Consider the following 22484-nt stretch of genomic DNA (forward strand, 5'->3'; position numbering starts at 1 on the left):
TACGTACATACTGCATTGCAGTCCACATGATTCACATAGTACCTACAAAACATGGTGAGACTGAATGGCTGTGGTAATTTTCTCCTCCATTTCTTAACTGCGTGACACGTGTGCAGGAAACTGTGTTTCGAAGACATCGCGTGATAGACGGAAGTACGTGCAGAATCGGCCTGCTCTGCTCTGTCCTGCCCTGTCTGTCAACTTGCGATGGTGCAATGATTTGGGTGGATTACAAAAATCTGCTCTGCGCTGCACTGCTTTAGCTGCTTCGCCTGCGTCCCAATGTGCTCTCTGCACTTCGAATTCCTTCCCTCTCAACTTCCATTTACTTTCTTCAATATCTCGAAAATTTACCTCAACACTTTCTCGGGGATTGATGTTAAAAATTAATTTGGACTTTAAGGAAACTTTTAAGCCCAAGAAAAATACGGGTCATCGCTTTGGAATTAAAGATATAACTGGATGAAAAAATGTTGACACTCCAACACAGGGCGGCACACAGCCGGTATCGACAGGCAGACACAGCCAAGGCCAACTAATCTATCTAGTGCGGCCTTGGCACAGCACGTTCGGTTCAGGCACATTCCAGCTGAAGCAGAGCATGTCCTGTTGCCTCTCGAAGTTCTCTCTAGGACGCAGTTACAGTCCTGTGTCCTGTGTCCCGTGTCTCGGCACTCTGTACCGAAGCACTCCGCCTCGAGTTCCTAATGTTGCGGAACAAGTGAATGTTCCGGTCTGCCCAACCCTACTGTAAACAGTAAAATTGGTTGGTGGGACATAAAATCAATAACAATATTATTACGGTACAGACCCATGAATGAAAGATTTTCCGAGCAAGTTGGCCATGCAGTTTTTGGGCGCACTTGTGAACTTGCATTCGGGAGATAATAGGTTCGTATCCATCTGTCGGAAACCCTGGATATAGGTTTCCTTGGTTTCCCATTTTCACACTAGCCAATGCTGGGGTTTTACCTTAAATAAGGCCACGGCTACTTGTTTCCCTCTCCTAGAAGCTCCCTCTCCCATCGTCACCATAAGAACTATCTGTGTCGGTGTGACGTAAGGCACATTGTAAAGAAGAATAAATATTTGGTTGTTGCTCCGTACGTCATTTTAAAGGAGAAATCAAAAATGGCATTTCACAATGTGTTGCAGTAACGCTTTTGGTCCACTTTCCCAAACTCAAAGACTTAATGTCAAATTGGTAATACAATAGAAGGAGTACTAGAGCACAATATCTTTGTAAGATTCTCGGCAAATCGAACTTAAGTTGTAGGACAAGATTTCTACTGCTTTACCATGAAAGGGCTAATTCACAGATATCGGATGTACTACCCAAAGGAAATTGGTGAGTGCCCACTTGCTGCCAGTTGTACATTAGTAATTCAGCCTGAGTTAAACATATCCGAAGAGAACGTCACAGCAATTTTTCTCCGAAAGTTGAAATATTACAATTGCTATACATTAATTTAAGTAGGATCCCCTGTGCCTGGGTCGATCACACGCCTACTGCGGATGAAACTACAGAAATATTCGTTTCCAAGGTTGTTGTACGACTTTCTTCTAGCCATGGTGTTGTTGATTGTAAGCAAGGAGCTACTTGTGCAATTCTTGATCATACAGTACAAATTGCCTGTATTTATAAAGACAGCACTGAAATTTGATACATGTTTCGTCCTTTATCAGGACATCTTCTGTTGAAAAATAAATGTACAGACGTCTAAATGGTAACGAGGATAATTAACTTATTAACTATAAAAATTCAATGATGATTGGGTGCAGGTAAAATGCAACGTATGAAACGTTATGTTAAAACAATACCAAAATATCATAATTTAAAATAGGTGAGCCTGCCTGTGTGACGAATGAATACTTGATGCACTCGTTGTTGACTGCTGTGTAATCGCAAAGGCAGGTTCACCTAGTAAATTAATGTTTCTAGTCTGCTCTGATAAAAACTAAAATTGGGTGTTTCAAACGCTAGCGTATTTATCTCTACAGTAGCTCGGATAGTCGCCAACTTGTCTAGTTAGGTTAAGCTTCTACACTTCGATATAAAATTTCAGGTCTGTATGGTTAAAGTCCTTGTACAGTTAAGCACTGGAAAGGGATCGAACCCAGGGCCCGTAAGGTTACACCTGCACACATTAGGTTATAGCGTCATTCACCTTTAACCAGCAATCCGCATTTCCATTCGCCAGCACTGTTACGTCACAGCTCTCTCAGGAGAATGCCTGCGCATTAGGCTATGACGTTATGTGCAGATAAGCATACACTCTTAGCCAACTGTCTGCATTTTAAATCGCCCACGCTTTGACATCACAGGTCCTCCAAGGGGAGACGTTAAAGAACCTGTAAGAGTTCAGGTTACCGTTCGTGTTAACCACACCAACAAGTCACCTCACCAGTCCGACTCCTTCAAGAGGAGCCCGTAAGGAGCTTGCTTGAGGCTACGTTAGCGTTCCTCGTAGCGAGGTTAGGTTAACGCTCGATCATGGCGTCATAACTTCAACTACAATTCACCTCACCGCTCCAAGGGGAGCCGATAAATGGGGTCAAAAAATCTCAGGTTGGCCAGTGAGGTTAGCATTGCCCTTGGACGTATGGGTATGACGTTGTAACCTTACCTAGAGGTCAAAAGCACCCCAGATCATTCCCTGACCAATTGCGCCCCTCCAATGGAGCTTGTGACGTTAGACTTGCCCTCATACGCAAGGTTATGACGTTACTGCGCGTCGTAACCTCACCGAGAGGTCAGTGAACCCGGCTAAGAACCCAAATAGGTATATTTCTAGGTCAAAGAAACACAATCGACGTAGTTTCACTACTCCACAAAAACCTGGGAAAATGCTGATGCAGCACCCATTGTTTTAAGACGTACTTAGCCCTTCCACTGCCTCACAATAGTTTTTTAACATTCATTCCTCTTTCTATAATTTCTTACAGTTGGTAACAATTCGTAGCAGGTAGAGACCCACCTATCGGCAATCCCGTGAACAAAGCAGAGAGCAGAAACAAATGAGCACCACCCTCCGCAAAATCTCCGTGTGCATTATCGTGTTTCTTTTTTTTATGACGATAGAGTGTTTTCAAAGGGGATAAGAAATTTCGTCCAAAAGATCACTTCATTACCTGAATGCCTTCACTTACTGCCCTTCCTGTTGACCTCTCTCGACCCCTTGCAACACAACTGGACCCTTACAAACCGTCTGCTCCCAATTAGATACGTGGCTCTCTCTCCTTTCAAGTCTCTGAATACCTCATCATTTGTCCATTGTATATAAACCTCACTTTACTCCGCTGGACCCATCATCTCCGCATTATTTTCTCTTCTTTATGAGATCATTATTCTTGGTAGACCAGATTTGAAAGGTGTAGATAGCAGCGGGGTCCGCCTCTGTGGTGTACTTCTTAGTGTTTTAGCTGCCACCGCAGCAGGACCGGGTTCCATTCCCGCTCTGCTAGGAAATTTGAAAAGGGCTGGAACGAGGTCCAATCAGGTTAACTGAGTAGGGGTAGGGGCAGGGGATCAATTCCCACCTTATCCATCCAGGAAGTGGTTTTCCGTATTTTTCCACTTCTATTCCTGGCAAATGACAGGACGGTACCTAATTTAAGGCCAAGGCCACTTCCTTCTCTAGTCCTTGTACATTCCATCAAAATTCCCATCCACTCCATGAGGCTCCTGTTCAGCAGAGCAAGCAAGGCCACGTGGGCGTTGTACTGGTCCACCTCCCCAGTTGTATCGCCGACCCAAAGTCTCACAATCCAGAATACTGCCTTGAGGCGGTAGAGGTGAGATCCTTTCTCCTCAGGAAGTATTAAAAGTAGAGATTTGAATGCTTTTTCGACAATTCAATTAGTAGAAATAAAGTGTTGGAGGTGTTCTCGTGAATTTATCATAAATAGTTAAATGAATATTTTATCCGCACACGGAGGTTCGGGTAAATTCCCAGCACTGCCACAAAATGTGAGAAGAGGTACGAGGGCTGGAACGGGGTCCACTCAGCCTCTGGATGTCAATTGAGTTGAGGGGTTTCGATTCCCATCTCAGCCATTCTTGAAGTGGTTTTCCGTGTTTTCCCAAGTCTCCTCCAGGAAAAAGCTGGGATGGTACCTAACTTAAGGCCACGACCGCTTCAATCCCTCCTCCTTGTCTATCCCATCCAATCTTCCCATGCCCTCCACCACAAAACCCCCGTTCAGCACAGCATGTGAGGCCACCTGTGCTAGGTACTGGTCCTCCTTCCAAGTAGGATACTCCTGACCCAAAGTCCCACGCTCCAGGACACTGCCATTGAGGTGGTGGAGATTGGATCCATCTCTGAGTCCGAGGGAAAAACAAACCCAGGAGGATGAACGGATTAAGAAAGAAAGAAAGAAAGAAAGAAGGAAAGAAAGGAGAAAATTTTACGTTTTCGAAAGGAACAAAGTCGGAGAATTAATTATTAGTGTGAAAGTCTCCGTTAATTACGTGCCTCCACACTTATCTATCTGTAACTAGCTCTGAGGCTTCCTTCAGTTCCACATCCGTCATTATTAAATCACTGGAAGCTAATGAGGAGAACCCGTCAAGTGTAATAACCCGATTTCCCAGAAAATCCCCTCAGCGAAAGAGAGGCCAAAATAAGCGAACACATGTTTCGGCATATCCGTAGACATCGAGCATTTCAGAGAAAATGACTGTCGAATTTTCCGATGGGCATTACGTGCCTTTTAGATCCGAGCAATTTTTAACCGGCTATTGCCGCGCCTTCACATTTTTGCACCCCGTGTTCAAATCCCGATGATTTTTGTTTTATGTATCCACTTATTCCTTTGAGGATTACTACGCGAATGTTTCATACCAAGTTAGTGGATACAAAGGCATTATGTTCATTGTAAAATTACAACTGGGTTTCAAATTAAGACTTATGTATTTAATATACACATAAAGATAGCTCCTTTCTGTACTTCCAGGGAGGGGCTGGTGAATCGCAAGACCTGAGATTTCCCATCCGGCTTGTAGGGTGGGGCCGGCCTTTCCGTGTATTGTTCTCGTCGGCCGGCTTACTGGCGAGTTTCTTAGAGATTCAACGGGAACGTTCTGCATCTAGTGACATTGCAAAATTTCTGGCTCAAATCACGCTATAAAAAGGGAGGCTAGGCGCTGACAATCACTCAGTGTTGGATTCGGAGTTAGTGTCAGACTCCGTGTGAGACTCTGTGTGTTGGGAGTCGGTGGCTGGTCTGAGGGTGACAGAGGTGTTGGCTGTCGCTAGTGTCCCACCGGGGTCTGAACGAGGAGCTGTTGTGTTGTCGGAGAGGCCAGTAAGTAGGTGGAGACGACAGAACGGAAGACTGCACGGTGTGTTCATGTAGCTGGACTGAGGCAAAGCAAGGGAAGCCGCTATCGTGAGTGTGAAGGTAAACGGAGCTGTGAAAATGTTCGCTGTTGTGAGTATCGTCCTGCTGTTGAAATAGTGTTGAGCTGTTTAGTTGTTCACCGCATGTGACTCTGTGAATTACTGGACTGTTTGTGGAGTCGAACAGTCGTCGTGTGTTGTTTAGCCAGTGACACTGTGTTCAAATCCAGCGGTCTACACACAGCTGTTATATGAGTTGATTCACTGGACTTGGGAAAGTGAAAGTAAGGATTATAGCCGTCCCCAGGTAATTCCAACCGGCTGGGACTCCCTGGTGTGTGTACAGAAGAGAGATTTGTAAATAGACAGTAATTAGTAAGTGTGGCCATTCATAGCTGGTTAGAATTGTGTGCGTTTGAATACGTATGTATGAATTTATTTGGTTAACCTGAAATAAATTAGAGTAATGAAACAGATGGAGTTTTATTCGTAACAATATGGTACTTTTCATGGATTACATAGTTTTTTAAAGTTCATTCTTACATTAACACTTCAGGGAGGTACAAGTCATTCCCTTGGAGGATACCGATCGTAGAAACACTCGGAATAGAAATTCCGCATATCGTCAACATCAGCTAGAGGTTAGAGAGGCCAATACCGGGACAGCTTCTATTTCTGAACACTCGTAACGTCTATGAGGTTCACACTTTAAATAAGTGCCACATGTGTTTCCGAAATAGTTAACCTAATGGCAGCACCCTCTTGCAGCAGAATAAAACAGTAGAGAATGGGAGGACTGGAGCCAGGTGTTGCACCAGACAATATCAAAAGAAACACGGTAAGACGCGCCTCCTATACTCTACCTTGACTGTATATTTATTCTGATATTTCGTAAAACGTTCGAGTAAGGGAATCTGTAGTAGTGAAGAGAAAAGGTTTAACCAGGCAATGTGTGGGTGGAAATTTTTATGTAGGTCATGGCACGTCTGATCTTGGTGCGAAATTTCAGTGATGGACAGACTTGTCTCTGTTTCCGGATGCTAGGTTGTTCCCGATTCCAGACACCAATACATGGCAACGATATAGTTAAAGCTAGTTAACTGTACAGGTTGAAGGGACAACCGATGTATATAATATTATAAAATATAATTATCCTTTTTACGTTTGATAACATTCGTTCTCAAACTATCAATTCAACATAGATGGGTGCTAAGATAAAGGGGTCTGAAATTTTATTCACATATCAGCACAGTAGGATTGTAGATATATTCTGAGATGATGAAATTACACAGTAAACACAAGATACCATCTGCGCCTGATGAGAATTCGCGGCAGATTATAGGTACGGCGGCAGAAATAACAGATAATGTACTCATTACAAACAGTCGTGACATGAAAAACAGATCCATGTTCATTATTAAGCTGTTCATTATGCAGCTATAATAGTAACGGTTTAACTTTATTGTACTACCACTTTGAAACTTCACAACAACACCTCAATTGGCAAGAGTCACCACGGACTGAACAGGTGTTTATTGTCAGGCCTTGAGAATTGAGATAGGCACATGCGTGGCAGCAATGCTTACCCCTAGCACTCCTTACCCAGCATTCCTGGGTGGGAATGTCATTCGAAAAAAAAACGTGTTAACATTACTGAAGATTTCACATGTAGGCAATAAGTTTGCGACAAACAACGCATAATGGATAATTCATCCAAAAAGTGGCGGTTGCAATGCGTGGATTTTTATTGCTTTGCATCTGGTTGTGACATCCCTTTGCTGTGGAATGAGTGTAAAAACGATTGATGTTTTGCAACTCATTTACCAGACAGAACATTGTTACCACAAAGACGCACAAACGATATGCTGTCAGTTGTGTACACTCTTTTATTTACTAATTATATACACATAGTCTACTCACACGCACTAATGAACTGCGATCTTCAACAAACTACTACTACTACTACAACGAAGACTGGAGACTACAACAATTGCATGCCAGTCAACTACCAACGTAACAAATGCACATACTCGATTGACGACTTGCACTCATAACTCTCACTAATACAACTCCACTCAACCTTCAGGACTGCCTCTTTGTGTGCATTGCCTGGCCAGGCTTCTAGAAGAATATGACACAACATGTCTTCTCGTAATTTCGATAGTCTCCAATAGCCTATTTACAATGAATGGAATTTTCTGTAACTCTCTAGTGTCAAATATAAGTTTTTATGGACGATTACCGTTGGTTGCACAATATTGCATTGGATTTATATATCATATATGCATGTAATAATAAGTTATATACTATTAATTGCGTTTTCTTATATTAAATTGAGTCTTATTAATATGTATACAGTAGACGTTTCATAATATAACCTCACAAATAATATGATCACGATTTATACCAAATACAGTCCGTGACATAACTATCTAAATAGCAATAATAATAATAATAATAATAATAATAATAATAATAATAATAATAATAATAATAATAATAATCGATCTCGATATTTTCATTATTTATTTACGGGTGAGAGAATTGTTTACAAGTTACGCTAGCCCATTACACTTGCATGAACATGAAGAGAGGGAAACGCACAACGGAATTTCAAAATGAATTGAACAAAACCATTCGTGTAGTAATCGTCAGTAGACAAAAGTAAATAAATGAAAAACATTCATTGGGATTTAAATATGTGGCGCAAATGTGTGAGGTAGCGGTGAAGGCCTCTGCGCCACGGCATAGGTTAAACTTGCAACTCGCTAGTGTGCACGTAAAACACGTCGGAAACTTCGGATAAGCCAAAACATGTGTTCTCTTACTTCGATCGCTCTTTCACTGACGAAGTTTCTGGCAAATCGGATTGTTACGATTGGTGGCTTCCCCTTATGAGTTTAACATCGTCACTCTTGACTCAATTTACTCTTCTTTTAGCCCCTACGGCTGAAAGCTTAATTCTACATAATTTCATTCATATGTATCATAAAGGCAATTTTCTAGAGGCGATACAATTTTTGCTCTAATTCACAACGACACAGATAGGTCGTATGGCGACGATAGGGTAGGAAAGAGACTGTGGCCTTAATTAAGATACAGTTCCAGCATTTGTCTGGTGTGTAAATGGGAAAACATAGAGAATCATCTTGATGCCTGCTGAGGGTGGCGTTCGAACGCACTGTCCTCCGAATGCAAGCCGATTGCTAGGTGACGTAAACCGCGCAGTCACAATGCCTTGTCGCTGTAACCAATCTCCTTTGTAATTTGCGTCCTTTTCCATTTTATGTAATTTTGTCACTTAGAAGACATCCACGACTACGTAATCTACTCTGCTCTATTTGCCTTCATGACGCCACAACGGAAGCTGGCTTATAGGTACGGGTTTATCCGTTGGATTTATTCGCGGCTTAGGCTTCATCTTCTCATTCCAACTGCCTTCTTGCCTTTCTTCCGAAATGTTTACAACAGCAATCAGTTTGCCTACTGTCATGTTTGTTACTCCCAACTCTGAGAATAAGATAAATAAGGTAAATAAAAATCCATAGTTCGGACGAGCAGTTCAATGTTAAAACAACATCCTAGGGATATGAGCTACGAATTTTAGGTAAATAAAATATAATAAAGTATGAGAATATAGGCCTATTATTTATTTATTTATTCCTAAAAATTACAATCCTTTTCTTAATCATCGTTATTCAGTCGATTAGATTAGCAGTTGGCCTTTTCTATCACTACGAGCGCTAATGTGAGTCAATGCAGAGTTTCACTAAGCCCTCATAACTACATTCGGTATGGATATTTTTCAAAAAATCAAATAAACCCCTGAGGGTATTGAACACATTACATAAAGAATTATTTAAATAATTTGGTTACGATCTGAATAAAAGAGAAAACGAGCAAAGAAACAAGCGATTTTAGTAGTATTTCCGGAATTTCATTTAGGTCCATAACACTATCCTCCGCCACAATAACACGCAGTTACCTACACATTGCGGATGCCGCCCACCTTCATCGGAGGGTTTACCTTACAAGGGCTGCATTCGGCTAGAAATAGCCTCACGAAATTATTATTATTATTTAGGTCGGGAGTGATTTTCGAAATTTGCATTTTTAGTCTGGTGGAGCTATCCAGGACTCACAATTTGAAAAAACATTATGGACCGTTTAGCCCTTCAGCTTTCGGCACAATTGAGGACATTCCTTAATTTTATGTTTGTCGTAGTATGAAGACTCCCACTTTGTCTGTTAAGAAATGTTTCCAGCTTTAAAATATTCATAAAAATTGGGAGATGTGAAGAGTTTCTTTCAAGAAATCAGTTAGTTACAGAGAATCTAATCCAAATTATTATTATTATTATTATTATTATTATTATTATTATTATTATTATTATTATTATTATTATTATTATTATTATTATTATTATTATTATTATTATCTTTTGCAAACTGATGAATCGTATCAAATCAGAGACTTGCAGAATGTCGCTCCTCATGCTGTGGTGCGGTAGAATATTAGGGACTGACAGAGTTTTCACCACTAACTTGTGGTTCAAGGGAAATGTTTTGCTGAATTCCAGTCGTGGTGGTGAAACGTAAACATTGATTCCTTGAATATGATTAGAGACGGTCGTTCCCTTGTTTGGCTCCAGAGTTGCGGGTCGCCACCCCTCCCCTCTGGCGGTGAAACGGTCGTAATTACATCCCCAGCCCGTCACTGTGACAAGGGTTTTAAGCACTGCCATTTGCCCACTCTTCTAATTAAAATTCTCAATTTCGTTCTACAATGTTCTTTGGCATTGCCCAGTGAGTTAGTGTTTGAAGAATTCCAGATGCGGAAAATAAAAGCATATTTCCCTCTTTAGCACAATAATAATAAACTTCAGGATTTGTGAACGTCCCATGGAAATTAAAATATGTTTACCGCGAGAAGGATGTGAGAACGGCGAGAGAGTACACATTTGGTTTATAAATTCCAACACTTGTAAAATGTATAGCCGATGAAGAAACATTAAAACACAATGAACTGTAATATCAAAAGAAAGAGTTATTAGCGAGAATATATCTTATACACAGGGAGCGGATGCTAGTGAGATGTCAATTTTTTTCCTTTGAATTTGAACGTTGCGCAGAAATTAATTCTGCTGTGTGACAAACGACAATAACATGTTTTATTTTGAATTTTTTTTTGCATTTTTGGACGATTTGGGAAAATTTCAAATTTTAACAATTCTTTAAGTCAATGTATAGCATTTTGAATAATTTTCAATTATTTTAACATGGTTTTTAACAATTCAGGCACGTATTCTTTATTTTCAGGCTAATAAAAATCTACGAGGGAAAACATTAAGAAATACTTTTTCTTACATATGTTAACATTTGATAAATGATATTTCATGGACAAGCAAGCTGGCCAGCAGTTGTTGGTGACTAAGAAAGGGTTTACAGCTGTGAGTCTTTAGTTTCCAAGATATGGGCAGTACAGAACTTCGATTATAAGGTGTCTCAATCTCAAGGAATTCATCAGCCTTTGCACCCGCCCCTACAGCCTGTCATTCATCAAAGCCTACAACAAGCGGAAAAGAGGAGGGATCGGAAACAATTATCCTCCCATGTCGTTCTGGGTACAAAAAATGCCAAAAGTGAAACCATCATAAAGTGTATTTTTAAATCAGCTATTGAATGAATTGGAAAAACAGGATGTGCTTAGAACAGATGGACGTATTTATTATTTTGTAAATTGTGCAGGGTTGAAGTGAGGTGTGCGTGGAGGGCGGGGGGGGGGGGGGAGGGGGGTTGTGCAACAGCACATTCAAGTAGAAAGTAGATCTGAAAGCTGTAACGAGTGCAATGAACACGAAGTGTTTCCATGTTCTTAGGGAGCAAAGTGCTAGCGAAGAAGATAATTAGGTCCATAGTTATAGTCGCATTCAAGAAAATTAGGAGATAATTATGTCTGTAAACACAAGGGCTGCGCAGTGAAAAGAACCAGGGTATATTACTATAAAGGAGTGTGAAAAAATCTGGTTATCAACAATTGAACATCTCCCTCGGTAAGTTACTCCAATTCCTAACTCCCCTAATTATAAACGAGTATTTGCCCCAATTTGTCCTCATGAATCAGCTTTAACTTCATACTGTGATCATTCCTGATTTTAAAGACGTCACCCAAACACATTCGTCTACAGATGTCATTCCACGCCATCTCTCCACTGACAGTTCGGAAACATACCACTTAGTCGAGCAGCTCGTCTCCTTTCTCTTCATTCTTCCCAGCCCAAATTTTGCAATATTTTTGTAACGCTACTCGGGGTCCCATAAACTGAAACCATACTCCAGTTGGGGTCTTAACAGAGACTTAAATGCCCTCTCTTTTACATCCTTACTAAAACCCCTAACTACCCTCATAACCATGTTCGGGGATCGGTACCCTCTATTAACAATCCTTATCAAGCTTTAGCATGCTACGGCAGCCATTACTTTTGTGTATTGAGGTCTGAGTGTTGTAGTTGGGCTTGATGGAACAGCGCTTGTGTTGGTTCATCGCCGGGAGTAACAGATCTTTTAAATAAATTCCGTAGAAGAAATCACATCTATATTTTGAAATTTTTCTTATTATTGTTTTTGTCGTAATTTTTATTAGTATTACTTATTATGGTCCGCCTCCGCTTCCTGGCTCTGTCACCAAATTTGAAAAGTGGTACGAGAGCTGGAACGGGTCCAACTTAGCCTCGGGAGGTCAACTGAATAGAGAGGATATCGAATCTCACCTCAGCCAACCTCGAAGTGGTTTTCCGTGGTGTCCCACTTCTCCTCCAGGCAAATGATAAAATGGTACCTAACTTAAGGCCACGGCCGTTTCCTTCCTTGAAAAATGAAATGTCGTATGGCTTTTAGTGCCAGGATATCCCAGAACGGGTGCAGGTCTTTCTATTTGACCCCCGTAGACAACCTGCGCGTCATGATGAGGATGAAATGATGATGAAGACAACACATACACCCAGCCCCCGTGTCGTTGGAATTAACCAATTAAGGTTAAAAATCCCCGACCCGGCCGGGAATCGAACCCGGGACCCTCTGAACCGAAGGCCAGTACGCTGACCATTCAGCCAATGAGTCGGACATCCTCTTCCTTGTCTATCCCTTCCAATCTTCCCATCCGCTCTAAAAGGCCCGAGTTCAGCATAGCAGGTGAGGCGGCTTGGGCGAGGTGCTGGTCGTTCTCCCCACTTGTATCCTCCCCGACCCAAAGTCTCACGCTCGAGAATACCGCCCTTGAGGCGAATGAGATGGGATCACTCGCTGAGCCCAAAGGAAAGCTAACCCTGGAGGGAAAATGAATTAAGAAAGAATGATGGATTATCTATTATTATCCAAATGCATGTACAGGAGATCTCTCTTGTTATATACAAAATGCAAAACACTCTAGTAGATTATTTTCCATTGCATCACTTCAAAGCCATAAAATACTTTCGAAGCCCTACGTTATGGCGATAAAATATTGTTTTTTAGTAGATGAATTAATTTGAACACTTGCATATACAAATATTTCAAGTAATGTATAGGCCTACCGTGAAATTTTCTTCTTCTACCGCTTTCCCAATACTGTGGTGTCGAGGGTGCGAATTATATCGCACATGTGATTTTGACCATGTTTTACAGCCGGATGCCGTTCCTGAACAATATAGAGAGATGTAATCACTATTGTGTGTTTATGTGTAGTTGGTAGTATGGTGTGTTTTATGGATATGAAGAGGAGTGTGTTGGAACAAGAAGTCAGAAAAAGTAATCAAACGCGACTAAAATCCCTGACCCGGCCGGGAATCGAACCAGGGACCCTCTGAACCGAAGGCCTCATCGCTGACCATTCAGCCAAGGAGTCGGACAATGTAGGCCTATATCATGAAATAAACCCCAAAAATAATTTTCATATCTCCTGAAAAAATATTGATTCGTTGGTTACATTCTAATTCCGGGGAGGTTTTCAATTGTACTCAATACAATTACGTTACGGATTCAATGGCTGAGTGTCTGGCGCGATGCCACTGCTGTCACCTGATTCATCCCTCCCTTCTGTCGGTAGAAGGAGTTGCTGGCACACAGGTGCCACTCTTCAGAGTACTAGCTTATAGTCCTCTCTTTATTAACGATCCTCTTCAAAGATTGGCTAACATTAATGGCGAGCAAAATCGCTGCCAAAACTTGCTGTTCCAAATCTTCCAGCTGGAGAGCCACGAGAATCTCGCTTTCAATCCGTGCTCGCTCAACGAGATATTGAACCGTCTGTTCAAGGCTTTTATCGCCTCGCTTTGGAACACATTCATCTTTCGAACTGCTGAAACCTCGCCAACCTGATGAAGGTGGGAGGGGAAGTCTTCCCATTTCGCTCCATAAAGGTGCATGAAACTTTTTGTCTCACAAAGCCTGTATTCAGCTCGGCCGTGTTAAATGACTCCCCAACATGAAGAGCCGTAATACAGTGTTTGGAAAATGGCTGAGTTCTAACATCCATGCGATCGAGATGAAAGAAAACTTATTTTATTAAGCTAATGGCTGGAGTTACCGTGAAGTGAGGCAGTTTATTTATTTATTTATTTATTTATTTATTTATTTATTTATTTATTTATTTATTTATTTATTTATTGTCTGTCTCTGTATTGTAGTCGTTAGTACGATTAGCTGCCACCCCCTGAGGCCCAAGTTCGTTCCCCGGCTCTGCCACGAAATTTGAAACGTCATAAAAAGACTGGAACGGGGTCCATTCATTCTCTGGAGGTCAACTGTGTAGAGGTGGGTTCGATTCCAGCATCAGTCATCCTCCAAGTGTTTTTCCGTGGTTTCCCACTTCTCCTCCAGGATAATGCCGGGATGGTGCTTAACTTAAGATCACGGCCACTTCCTTCCCTATCCCTTCCAATCTTCCCTCTTCCCATTTCCGCACAAAGCCCCTGTTCAGCATACCAGGTGAAACTGCATGGGCGAAGTACTAGTCCTCACCCCAGTTGTATCCCCGACGCAAAGTCTAAAGCTCCTGGACACTGCCTGTGGCGTGATAGAGGTGGGATCCCTAGCTGAGTCCGAGGAATAAACCAACCCTGGAGGGTACACGAATTAACAAAGTAGGAAAGACAAAAGTTTATATTTACCCTAATAATATTTTATCTGATATTTATTGAATAGAAAGTCAGGTTCCTGTGCTTTTGATTACGCGTTGAAATCTGCGTTTCTTCGGCAAGAATTTACGTTTTAATTGGAAATGAGCTTAATTGAGTGATAAACATGTGATGGCACTTCTTTAGCTACCTCCATTGATCAACAATTGTGTGTCGACCTCCGCATCCCAGGACGGCGCATTAGAAATCGGCAGAGGTAGCGAGTTATTTCAAAGGCAGAAGGAGTTTATACGGTGCAACATTTCCCTATGCCGACGTGTAAAACATATTTGGTAACATACTTATTGTTTACGAAACAGAATTACTTAAAACTGAACCATAGATAGACCTGGACAGTTTCCACTTCTCTGGTCACCTACACACTAATTAGGAAAGTTCAAATGTGCACAAAAGCAGCCAAAATGTTGTCAAATAGCAAATTCAGCTGGGTAGCTAGGACTTACGAATAATTGTTTTCTTATTATTCAAGCTCTTTTGGCTTTTATCACCGGTTCACCCAAGAAAGGCAACGGGTTGATTAGTTTTATTGCCACACCCCGCCACGACGCAATTGGCTTGTGCACCTTTGAGACGACAATTCAAGTCCAATTTGAAGCCCATTCAGTGACGGTGTACTGAAGGCGAAATCCACCTCCTCTTGTGATATATGCCTGTCTTTGGCTCTTAAGTCAAACGATACATAATGTAATATGTTTAATTTCATACTATGGCCTAATTACCCTATTTTCGTACTCAAAACTATAAGGAAAATATCATCTTACCGTGCTGTAGTTACTTCCCGCATTATTTTACTGATTGGTTGAATTCCGCTTCACGGTGATATAAATACGGTTAGTCAGAGAGATCACGAATCAAGGAACACCTAACTTAAATTGGTTGAGTTCTTTCTCCGTCTGATTGCAACACCATCATTCCAAACTCATTAACAAAAACGTAGCGTCTCTGCATTCCCATTAATCTGCCGCTATCACAATTCTGAGTAATGTATCGTGATTCAACTTCCAGGCCTTAAAGGTTCAGCTCGAGGAAACACAAAGGAAAAGTGTGTTTGGCTGTTGTTACTTCCCGATTCTAGTGTATAGGAAATTGTTAAGTACACGAATGAAGAAATCGACAGACAAATACCTCGTTTCAAATCTGATCAGCGTCACCCATCACCAACTGAAAAATCTGGAGTGCTGAAAAATGCAAACCTCACACTTCATGACATGTGGTCTGAAGCGTTTGGTCCTCGATAAATTCGATGCACAATGGCCAAAAACAGGTTTGAATCCTTATTGAATTGCTTACGATTTGACAACAGAGAGACTTGGGTAGAAAGAAAAGCAGAAGACAAATTTGCTGCGATTCGTCAATTGTCGGATATATTCATTTGCTCTGCTCGCAGTACTACTCTCCGTCACATTATGTCACCGTCGATGAACAGCTGTTGAGTTTCAGGGGGCGCTGCCCATTCAAAGTACATATTCCGAGTAAACCAGACAAATATGGAATAAAGATTATCATTATGTGTGATGCTAAGACGTATTATATGTGTGCAGCAATATCCTACATCGGATGAGAAGAAAGGGATACCACACATTCAATTGCAACCCACTAGATTCTGACCCTCACGAACAGTATTCAGGGATCTAACAGAAACGTAACTGTTGATAATTGGTTCACCTCCTGTGAGCTGTGTGATAAACCGTCCTCTAGGGGTCTCACCTTGGTGGGAACAATGAGGAAATACATGCCATATATTCTCCCAGTTATGAATGAAATCAAGAAGAAACTGTTGGCACATCCACATGGGACTTTCAAGAGGACAAGATGTTGACTGCATTCATTCCTCGCAAAAACAGATGTGTAATACTCTTGTCACTTATGCACACAAGTGACCACATTGATGAGGTAACTGGAAAACCTAAAAAATACACTTTTGCAATGAAATGAAGGGAGGAGCGATCAGTTTGATCAGCTTTGCCATTCCAAGACTGTAGCTAGAAAAACAAGGAGGTGATCCGTATGAGTCTTTCTCGGGATGTTGGATGCTGCAGCACATTATTTTCAGATGCAATTATAAAGACGGAAAGATAATCACACTCTCAGATTTCCTGAAAAATATTGCCCTAGGACTATGTGAGGACTAGAATGGTAAACAAGAGGCTTCCAAGGCAACTCAGAAATGATATTCACCAAGTAGTTGGTTGTGACGAGGAGCACAGTGAAATTACTGCACCAGTTGGGCGACGACCTGGACGATGTGCTTTCTGTCCTCGAACCAGGGACCGAAAATATGTGGCAAGTTGCTGCTCCTGCTCTAAAAGCCTATGTTCTGAGCATAAGTATAATGTCTGTGAACACTGCAAGGCCTAAGATAGTGAATACTCACCGTTGAAAATGCCGAACATCATTACCAAGAAAAGGAACATATTTTTAATAACAGACACGTATATCATATTGTGTTACAATAATAATGTTACTTGATTTACGTCCCACGAACTACTCTTTTACGGTTTTCGGAGACGCCGAGGTGCCTGAATTTAGTCCCGCAGGAGTTCTTTTACGTGCCAGTAAATCTACCGACACGAGGCTGACGTATTTGAGCACCTTCAAATACCACCGGACTGAGTCAGGATCGAACCTGCCAAGTTGGGGTCAGAAGACCAGCGCCTCAACCGTCTGAGCCACTCAGCCCGGCTATCATATTGTGTGGTAATACAGTTAATTACTTTCTTATCTGAACTTAACTTGCAGAAAGTGTAAGTGATTTGTTTATTTTAAGTTAAATATTGCGAAGGTATAAACAATAAGGCACTAGATATTCACAAAGACAAGGTGCTTAATATTCAAAGCAACAAAAACCCACTTTTAATTACATTGTTCTGTAAACAATATTACTTGACATTTTGGTAAATTTCTTTCCGTTTTGAGCTTAATATACTCAAATGTGAGTAATTTTCTTATTTCAAGTAGAATAAATGTTATTCAACGCCTAAATAATTTTTTCAAATACAGGGTCGTGGATGACCCCACGTTCTGAATCTAGTTCCAAGAAATGAATGTTATGGTACTAGGGTTAAGATACTTGAAGTGAAAATGACATTTCAGTGAAACGAGTGATAATGAAATCGTACCCAGAGCACAGCGTGCGAAGCCAAAAGAGTAACTGGGCGTGGGTTAGTAATACAGGTAACCGAACAGTTATTCAGAAATTTATAGGGTCTCCAGGGGTACCAGGAGATCAGTGAGACAAATATTTTGATAACTTTATATCGGTGGTGTCTGTATTCTTGGAGGTTATGGACCCGTCGTTTCCCACATTACTCAAGAAACAAATATTATTATTATAATTTTTTTTTGCTAGTTGCTTTACGTCGCACCGACACAGATAGGTCTTATGGCGATGATGGGACAGCGAGGGGCTAGGAATGGGAAGGAAGCGGCCGTGGCCTTAATTAAGGTAAAGCCCCAGCATTTGCCTGGTGTGAAAATTGGAAACCACGGAAAACCATTTTCAGGGCTGCCGACAGTGGGGTTCGAACCTACTGTCTCCCGAATACTGGATACTGGCCGCACTTAAGCGACTGCAGCTATCGAGCTCGGTGAAACAAATATTTGCGCTATGGAACAATTTTCGCACCCAGATGAAAAAAGACGGTGAAATTATTTTTTACGTAATGGGGATGAAATTAAGGCAAATGGTTTGAGACCCCAACTTTTGGAGAGACAATCAGTAGTGCGGAGTGCCTCTCTATATATGGTGCTCAAATATTTCGAGATATACCACACAAAATATTCGTTCTAACATAACTATTACGAATGCCTCACTGAAAAGCATGCGTGAAAATTCCGGTTTCTGTTCCATTTATGACGTTATTTCAGAGCGGTGCACGGTAATTTTGACCTGGTGACTTACTCGTGTTAAACGCGATTTAAATCTAATTTCTAAGCGATGGCGCGGGACCATTAAACCTGAAGCGATTGGGCTAGTAGACTACAAATATGGCTTCCAATTGAGATAGCTAAATACAATTCAGGTAGCTGAATGGTCAAAAATTACCAATTTTAGATAGTGATTCAAGTTTACTGTACCTCTGTGTTTGGTTTTATTTCTACATTTTTGTAGATTGGAACTAGCCCTCATTTTAGACGACGTGTATCGTTGGATTAGTGTTTCTACAGATTCAAATTGAACGATTACTTCTTTTAACGAAATGCGCACGTCTGCAGGCATGCATAATTAACAAATGGGGATGCAATTCCCCCCTAGTACTTCGGCGCTGCATTGTGCTTATCTCGCAGTGGTGTCTTGGGAAGGTGCAGTATCCGACTGATGATCCCATGCCGCACTGGGGCGAAACACTGGTAATTTTTGACGAGTGAGTTTCTTGAATTTTATTTGGGTTGGTATTCTGTTCACTGCTTCAAATAAAATTAATTTTTATTTTGTATTACAACATCACACCATGTATACACCTCTTATATCTGTCATAACAAGACACGGGAACCTAAACTAGAAAACGTCAAAGTATGAATCAGAGACGAGATTCGTCGTGAGGAATCAAAATTCACTTAATTTAAAATAAGTAAATTCATCATAGTATGAAATAAAATATTGTACGAAACATCCCCAGCAAGTGATCTCTTACGTTTAAAGTGAGATATTTACGCCCTTTACCCGTTTCGTAATTCTGTTGACTTCGAAACTATCTCAGTCGTGACGTAGAGGATCACCTTCCGTGGCAGTTGCAAGAATAACTTCTATCTATTTCATTGTCTTAGTGTTAAACATTAGACACTCAAAAGTTTGTTGTATTGCCTTCCACTATAATCTCACTTTACATAACTATTGAAATAGCTATCGAAAAATAAGTGCAGGCATGAATTAATACAATGCAGCCATATTGGTGGACCGACAACTCAGCTCAACCCGTTGTCACCAGAGTTGCAACGAGACCGAAAGTCTTGGACATGTGGTGAGGTTCTGCAAGAGCACCGAATTACTCCGTAACAATCGTGACCATCGAGCAATGGATGTCCATGCATGAGTTAGCGTGGATGGGAGGTGCACGAAGATGTTCACTGCGTCTCTACCGACATCTGGAGGAGAAGAGTGGACATCACAGCCATCAATAAGAATGAAAATAAAGCGATGGTGTTAGATACTACAATTCGCATCGAGAAGGACCTGAAACAAGCTCCGAATATTAATCTGGAAAAACACGCAATTTAAACGCCATGACTGCCATATCTATCAGCCAAATGTATTATTCCTCTTGGTCAATGGGTTGTCAGAGATCTCCTGTTTGGATCGAGAGGTACCCTGCCGAAGAACACGACCACTGTCCTCCAAAATATGAAAATTACTTTTCATGACGTAGATAAAATCTTATTACAGCTTCTCTACTAATTATACAGTTGAATTTATACCTGAAATATTCATCTTTTTGCGATGAATTTTCCATAAAATTTCATTCATTATTAAAATTACACACATGTATTCAAGAGTTTTACAGTCACCCTCACTGGAGGACGAATGTTTCTTTTAATTTAAATCCATTTCTCTTTCAAGTACATAAAACGTTGTGAGGTATTGTTATCGTAACATCGTACTGCAGTACTCGAAGGGTTATGAAATATTGTAAGTCACTATCAGTCTCGGCAACAACTTTCATGCTTTATGGAGACCGAAACAATACGATTATTATTATAGCTATAATTTCATAATCTTACGGGTGTACAATAAGGAATGTAAATGATTGACGTAATTTCTAGACGAAATACCCACTGATGTTAGAGAGGCTAAAGGTGCATTATATGCAAAGAAAGGCGAAATGCGTTTGAGAATTTCTTAAGATATTAATGAACTTACGAGGGAGGAAATTATGACGGTGGATACCACAGAGTAATTTAGGGGTTTATATCCATCGAGAAGATCATGGCAGTCATAGGGTGCATAACAAAGGAGAAGTACTCACTAGGGGGAAGAGGCAGACAACAATAAAACCACCAACTCATCTCATGACTCTCGCATATTTAAACAAGCATTTCAAGCATTTACAGTCCAATGATTCCATACGGTATTATCAGTAGCGTAGCATAACTATTTCATTTTAGGTAAGACTGCCGAGGCTAACTTATCGCCGTGGTTCTGTGTTAAACATCATAACACTAAACTAGCAATAAAACTAATGGGTCCATACCTGATTCATTCAATAGTAATCAGATGCCCGTCTCTGTGGTGTAGTGGTTAGAGTGATTAGCACCCACATCAAGAGGCCCGGGTTCCATTCCCGGGTCTGCCACGAAAATTGAAATGTGTTCCGAGGGCTAGAACGGGGTACACTCAGTCTCTGGGGATCAACTGAGTAGAGGTGGGTTCGATTCCCCCCTCAGCCATCCTCGAAGTGGTTTCCTACTTCTCCTCCAGACAAATGCTTGAATGGTGCATGATTTAAGGCTACGGGTGCTTCCTTCCCTTTTCGTTGTATATTCCTTTCGACTTACCTCCCACTCCCCCCACAAGGCCTCTGTTCAGCATAGCACTTGAGACCACTTGGCCAAGGTACTGGTCCTATTTCCCAGTTGTATCCCCCACCCAAAAATTTCACCATCTAGGACACTGCCCTTGAGGCAGAATCCCTCGCTGAGTCCGATGGGAAAACCAATCCTGGGGGGAAGGTGAACGGATTAAGTAAGAAAGAAGTAAAAGTAATAAGATACAGGTATGAATTCCTTCATTTTACAGTGATGGCAAAAACAATACAAAATATTAACAGTAAGAAAACAGCACTAACATTTTCCAAATATGGGGCTTAAGAATAACAAATTATTTAGAAATTAAATAACAAGAGGAAAAACATACGTAATTATGTTCGTGTCAATGGTAATGTTCTGGCCAGTTTGCCTACAGAGAATCGAGAGCTTTTTCTTTTAATATAAATTTCAATTTGGGTTTCAAGAGAAGACAGGAAATGAAGATGGTGGTGGGTTGCGTGCCTACGTGCACTATTGTGTAACGGAAAATGTGGTAACAAAGGTGTGCACCATTAACAATTCGGTGAATTTTTGTTTACAATTTGTTTTACGTCGCACCGACACAGGTAGGTCTTATGGCATTGAAAGAATAGGAAAGGGCTAGGAGTGGGGCGGAAGCATTTCCCTAGTGTGAAAATGGGGAACCACGGAGAACATCATCAGGGCTGCCGACAGTGGGGTTAGAACCCACTATCTCCTGGATGCAAGCTCACAGCTGCGGGCCTCTAAACGCAGGCAAGCTCTATCGGTAGATGGGGAAAGCAGGGATTTGTGTACTGCAATCTTTTACTGAGGTAGAACATGTAAGCTAACTTTAAACCATTCTGTATACCAGCTCGATTCTCCTAACGAATAAGTCGATGACGCTCGGTGAAAATTCTTAACGTCTAGAAGATAATTTTGGCTTAAATTCTTGACGGCTAATGTGGAATGACTGGAGATTCATTCTTCTTAATTCTTAATAGCATTTCAAATATAAGCGTTAACTCGTTTCAGGGCGCTCATACTCCTTTCATAAGTTCCGGATAGCATCAAAATAAAAGAATTTGTCCTACCGACGACAGTTACTGCCGACGGAATCGTCAATGCAGAAATTTCTAACCGCTTGAGCGTTGGCGTTCTGTGACTGGTAGACTTTGTGACAAGAAGATTACAGACCGGCTGAAGCTGAATATATGCAAATATTTGGTCCACCCAGCTGCGTTCTACGGTGATAAATGTTGTCCTTGATCAACGAAAGTGGCACAACGACTTGCCGTTGTGGAAATTTAAATGCTCAGGTGGACATCTGGACAGACACTCCCTGGCAATATCACAAATTACTAAGTTCCCAATTGATATAGACTTGCACCATTGATTGAAAAAATGAGAGAACACCATGTACGTTGGTAGTGGGATGTCTGCGAGCAGGAGGAGCAACATTGGTAAAGAGTAGTTTTAAATG

Source organism: Anabrus simplex, chromosome 4 (assembly GCF_040414725.1).
Source record: "Anabrus simplex isolate iqAnaSimp1 chromosome 4, ASM4041472v1, whole genome shotgun sequence".
Lineage (NCBI taxonomy): Eukaryota > Metazoa > Arthropoda > Insecta > Orthoptera > Tettigoniidae > Anabrus > Anabrus simplex.